Source organism: Daphnia pulicaria, chromosome 1 (assembly GCF_021234035.1).
Source record: "Daphnia pulicaria isolate SC F1-1A chromosome 1, SC_F0-13Bv2, whole genome shotgun sequence".
Classification (NCBI taxonomy): domain Eukaryota; kingdom Metazoa; phylum Arthropoda; class Branchiopoda; order Diplostraca; family Daphniidae; genus Daphnia; species Daphnia pulicaria.
The window spans coordinates 26459050-26464996 of NC_060913.1; the positions used below are offsets into that span (position 1 = coordinate 26459050).

Genomic DNA, 5947 nt, shown 5'->3' on the forward strand with positions numbered 1-5947 from the left:
TTCTGCTGATTAATAATATTCGCAGATGGAAGTTGATGTCAGGGTTCATGGCATCCTAAGACCCTACTTAGTGTTCTTTAAAAGTTCAAATATTTAAAATAATATGATATGAAGAAAAAAAAAGACTGCAATAAGCCGCCCTAACTGTTTTTTATTACAGTTAACCGATTATATAATATATACGAAGACTTGATTGATGTGCGATTTAGTGGCAGAAAACCGCAGAAAACGACACCCAGCAACTCGTAATAAATGTGTACACACACAACACCGGAAATTAGAATTTGTAATTTGAATTTTTAATTTGAAAATAAAAATTTGAATTTGTAATAAATGCCTTTTGAGTGGTTTTCCTAGAATTACGCGCGTTTTTTATTTGAATTTTTAATTGGCGCAAGTTGCAGTAGAAGCCTGGTGAACACAACATAGATGGCAGCAGTTGCTTACTAAAGTTCCGCCTTGATTTGCTTTGAAAGAAATAACAATATAAATAGAACCAATTTTTATTACTGCTAATTATTTTATTATTTAACAACTTTATCGTTATAATGCATAAAAACAGTGAATTTGTGCAATTCCATTTTGATTGAATCGCGCCAAAATTACTTTGTGCCCGCCAGAGGGACACTGCGCCCACTCGGCCATTTTCGATTCTTTTTGTTGAGTCACACCGTGCTCCGTGCTGATCAGTTGCTGACATTTTCTCTCCAAGGATTTTGAATTGATTCAGTGTATCAGTGATGTCATAACTAATTTACTGTGCCAGCAGCCAGTCAGTATTTTACTCGATGGATCAGATCCACGGAGCAGACAGCAGTGCATTTTTATTGAGATGTTGTGTGCGTGCCAAAACTAACCAACTCAACGGGATTATAGTGGAACGTATTATCGAACACGAGGTTATTCTGTGATTCTGTGACCAGAACCCTCTTCAATTGATTTTCCGTTGCCAGCCTAATGAAGATTTGAATTAGTCATCAACTCACAATTTCAAACGTTCTTCCAATTATTAGTCCTTGTGCCTTGTGGGACTTGCTCCATTCCTTTCATGTCGGTCATTAGATATAGTGTAGTTAACGAGTACTAGATGGCGTCAAGTTTGAAATTATGCGCGGGATTGTGCTGTGAATCTGAAATCTGAATGAATTGAGATTGGCTTGAAATTGAATGACAGTTTGTGAAATTTCCATGATAGTTTAACAGTTTAATTAGCAGTTCTATTCATCTCCACGTTTTTGTTATTTACGGTTATTTATTTTGCCATTTAACTAATACTGTGATTTCTCTAGGTCTCTCCTAGCCTGATATTCGAGCAACCCATCGCAACCGATCTTCCAGTTTCGACACTCGGATGACTTCAGCCGACCAATCTCTTTCTTTCTTTTACCTTTCCTGTGACGTCGCACGTGTACGTTCATGTGAATGTGAGTGTATTCACGAGGGCGTCACTTATTCCTTTCCCCTTTCCCAACCTGAGGTCACCAGAAGGTCTACCAGTCAGTCACAAGTCTAATCAACTCTCAACCAACTGGCAACTTAAGGTAAGAACAAACACACTGTTTTCCTTCTTCTTTTTCGTACTGTGTCTTTTGTATAATTCCGTTAGATCCGACAAGTGCGAAAAATCGTTGAGCACATGACGTACGTAAAAGTCTTCAGAAACATTTTCAATTCATTGATTGTTTTATTCAATATTTTGCATAAACAGTAAAATTTGAGTAAAGATTAAAGAAATTCCCACACCTGAATGAATTTGCATCGAATGAATATTCTTCCATTACCCCTTTTATTACCCCGTGTCATTTACGAGTCAGTTGTCAGTCGAAGATTTTTTTTCGCATGTTGGAGGATTACGAAATCGCAAAGTCGGCGATTTCTTCCTCCAACATTAAGCCAGTGAAATGAGTGTGGTGGTTACCGTCATCGTGCAAATAGGTTCCCTCAATTTGCCCCCAGATTTGATCGTCTTTTTTCAAGTTTAACGTCGACTGGAAGGTCAATGACACAGACGTAGAAGAACTTCTTCCGATAGGACTCCCGTTCAAATAAAATCGCAAACCTGTGTTATACCAAATCCCCGTGATTGAGAAGAAGTAAATTCCCGCTCGCGGGGCCGTGAATTTCCCTGTTGTTAAATTCATAGCATTTCCCTCGTTTACCCGCGTGAATTCGAACGGAATTGGACTGTTAATTGTGCGGCTTGTCGTATTTCTCTGGACGTGGAAATAAACGGGCGCTGATTTAATATCGGCGTATCCGATCGTTTTTTGTTTGTCTGTAAATCAAAGAATTTTACCAATTAGTAACCAGTAAAAAAGAACAAGTCGTACCGTTTCGATTAGGATAAAAGTCACAGTAAACCATTTCCATCTTCTTCTTCGGTCCTTTAACAGAAAAGAATCCGCTTAATTTATGTCCCATTCGTTGCAGATCTGAACATGAGGTTGACATTTTACCAATGTCGACTATTTCACTCGTTCGGTCTGTTGAAATCAAATTCATTCTTTCACTCCTCTTGTTTGTAAAAACAAACTTCATTATTTCACCATTTAACTGGAATGTCAGATTATCGACGGCGGATATCGTGCTTCCTAATTCCATTCTCGTTGAGGTTAAGTTTGTTGTTGTTATTTCCAAAAGATCCGAAGTTGCTAAAACATTTCATTTTTTATTAATAAACCAATTTTATAATTTTAAAAAAGTATACCTACCACTCAGGTCTCTATTCAGATTTTCTTCGACTTCTTTTAGTTCGTGACTAAATCGTTGCACGTATACTGAACACATTAATGGGAAAAAAGTACTCTAGTTTAATCGAAATAATTTTTCTAAATAAAAAAAAACTGTAAATATTTACTAGGGAAAAATAAAGTTCGCTATTACATACAGAAATTCAAAAAATAAAGATTAGTTTTTCACGTTGACTTATTGTTATTTAGTTTAACGTCCAATTTTTACCTTTGAGTTCAGTTGATAATTTTCCGGCACTGGCCTTGATATGAATGATATCTTCTCTCAATTCTTTTCCAGTTGCTAAATTTATTGAAAAGGTTAAATTGGATTGTTTTAAATAACCAAACAATCAAATACAATTTAATTTTGTTGATAAATCATGGACGTTTTTGCTGAAATTGTTCTCCAACTCGGTTTTGGTTTTCATCAACTCCTGCTTACACGCTGTGTGTAATTAGAAACACAATTAAATGTAAAAAGTAAACAGACTTTTCTAACCATTTCTTGAATAATAAAAAAGCCTACCTTCTGATTTACTAGTTAAATCTATGAAATCAGTCTTCAAATTACCAAGTTCGGTATTTGTTTTCACCAACGTCATCACAGTGTCTGCAATTGTTTGATGGAAAATTTATCAACAGTTTAGTGAATGCCAGAAATTGTTTTCAACCTTTGAGTTCCTCCTTGAGATTATTCCATTCGTCAGTGACAGTCAATTCGGCATGTTCTACAAATTTGATTGACGCCGACAGTTCGGCGTTCGTGTAAAAAGGACGCGGACGTTGCGATCCTGAAAGTATTGGGAATCACTAAATTTGCCCAAATTGATTTGGCTCAGTTGCATGGGTTTGGGCACGAATATCTCTTCATCCCATTGGACGTGGTTTTTACTTACCGGAACTATCGGAATCGTTTGCCAATTGCCATTTCCCTTGAAATGGTCAAACTGATTATGTCCACATCAGTCCAAATGTTTGAGTCGTAGTTGTGATGAAATTGTTCTTTATTCTCAAAAGTTCTGTTTAACTCATCCGACTGATTTTTGACGAGTTCCCATTTCTCCATTTGTTTGAGGTTGAATTGCACCTCTCGTCTTTTCTCGACGCCTTTATTACTTGAAGTAGATTTTTCTGTTTGCTTCACCACTTTTTGAAACATGTCCGCCAGTTCCTTCCGAGTTTCCGTGCTCAGTTTATTGACGATTTCGTTCAAAACTCTCGTTGTCCTGTCAGGCCGGTAATTGTCTTCATTCCAGAAAACAGAGTCCCATATTTCGTCACTTTGTTCTTTAATTGTCGTCCTGGACATGACCAACAAATCCTTAAAAAAAAATAGATTATAATCTCCGTGTCTGGAGAGCCGACTTCGTAGTCATCAAATGTGTCCATTTGAATTTTGCTGGCCATTTCCGTCAGCATTTTTCTCTCGTCGTTGGCCGAGAGAAAAACTTCGTTTTGGTCCCCAAATTTCTGTAAAAGTTTGGTGACCATTTGGCCTGAAGTAACACTGTCTACATTGATGGTGGCCTGTTTGATGTGCGACGGCTGCTGCGTTGAGAAACTGTAGAAGAGTTTGAAATGGTAAAAGTGCTCGGGAACGGATCGCATTTCACTGGCCATTTCGTCGCCAAATTTCTGGTCATAACAAGACAGAGAAATCCGCAGGGTTTTGCTCTTTTCATACTTCGTCCACTCCGGCAGCGAATAATCCACTGTGGGTCTTTTGCTGCTTTTGAGGATAAACTTTTCTAAGGGAAAGATTCTCACTTTATTGGATTTGATTTCGTGACCCACGATTTCACTCAAATGTTTCACAACTTGTTTTTGGACTTTGTCGTTCCACATTTCAATGCGGAATCTCATTTCTGGCTTTTTCGTGACCCTGTTTTAAGCACTCACTGCACTTTGGTTGTCCAACAGCCCAATGGGTGAATAGAAATATTTCTTCTCGATGGCAGCAGTCGCCGATTTCTTGTTGTTTGTGTGTTCGTAAATTTCGATGAAAAAGTTGCCGTACTCCATCGAAGTGAACGGATCCGGTGAGATTTGCAGTTTGTTCCAAGAAGAACAAACGCTGGGGCTGCCGTCTGATTGGCAATTACAACAGCAAACGGGAAAAAACCAAAAAGATGGTGAGGATACACCTCGTCGCAATTGCGGCCATTCCCATTCAACAAATGTGCTGTGTAGAGATATTCGTGTTGAGGCTATAATTAAAACAGTAAAATGAATTTTTGAAGCTTTTCCATTTAAAAATGGATCGGGTTTACCGATTTGTAGATCAGAATATACGACAGCAAAAGTTAAATGAAGAAGAAATGGTGTCAGCTATATTATTGGCATTGCTGTTTTATTGACGCGGCGGTTGAATTTACAACTGAATGGGGACTACGGCCAATTCACCGCGTTTTATACAGAAATACATATGACGTCAGACTCATTCGAATTGGGTTTTCCAGTGTCTTTGTGCAGTGCAGTTAGTACGAGTGTTGCGATTAAAGTCCAGGATCGAGTGGACGATAAAACAGAAGTGTCATACTGTCATTTGATATTCATGTCGAGCTTTCAATTTACAAACAGAACGCTCTGGATATTAAATGTTGATAAATGTTGAAATATTTTCAGTGAAAAAAAAAATGAAAACTGAAGCTCCTTTTTGCGTTGTGTCAACAAAATTTGTAGTCGTCTAATTCAACGAAATCAAATCTTTTCAGATGGATCCACCTATTGGAACTTTGAAACTTTTTCCAATCAAATGGGATTTCTTTTTTAAAATCTCACAAGTTTTAGGAATGGACATTGATTTAAATGATTACGAGGATTTATTACGATTGATTTTCCTGTTTTAGACATGAAATTTCTGTAGTGGGCTGATGTAAACAATCTGGTTATGCCATTGGCCTGAAGAGAACAAATTCATTTATTTTTTGGGCGGCCGTCCAGTTTGTTCGACATTTCCAACTAAATCTCATGAGTGGCATACTTTTGATGGCTGTTGAAACAGGGAAAATTTTATATAATATTGTGTGGCTTTTTTCTAACTATCCCCTCCCGATCGACCTAAGTGGGAAGTGGCGGATCTAGCGCTCAGAGTTTGAAACGTCGAGCTACCGAATTATATGCCATTCGTACGCATTCGTATTGTAAGCGAATCGTTATACCGCTAGATTTTTATTTGAATAACCAATGATTTTATTGAGCCGTGGTCGAAATTT

General features: G+C 37.6%; 1 long non-coding RNA gene and 1 pseudogene across 1 annotated transcript; one reads left to right on the forward strand and one right to left on the reverse strand.

The window, feature by feature from the left end:
* The first annotated feature begins 1056 nt into the window (after window positions 1-1056).
* LOC124320175 lies at window positions 1057-1645 on the forward strand. The gene is made up of 3 exons (XR_006913809.1): window positions 1057-1173; window positions 1290-1541; window positions 1607-1645. It is a non-coding gene; the product is annotated as an uncharacterized LOC124320175 (long non-coding RNA).
* A 19-nt stretch (window positions 1646-1664) lies between these two features.
* On the reverse strand, window positions 1665-5100 carry LOC124318574 (annotated as a pseudogene).
* Between the last annotated feature and the right edge of the window lie 847 nt (window positions 5101-5947).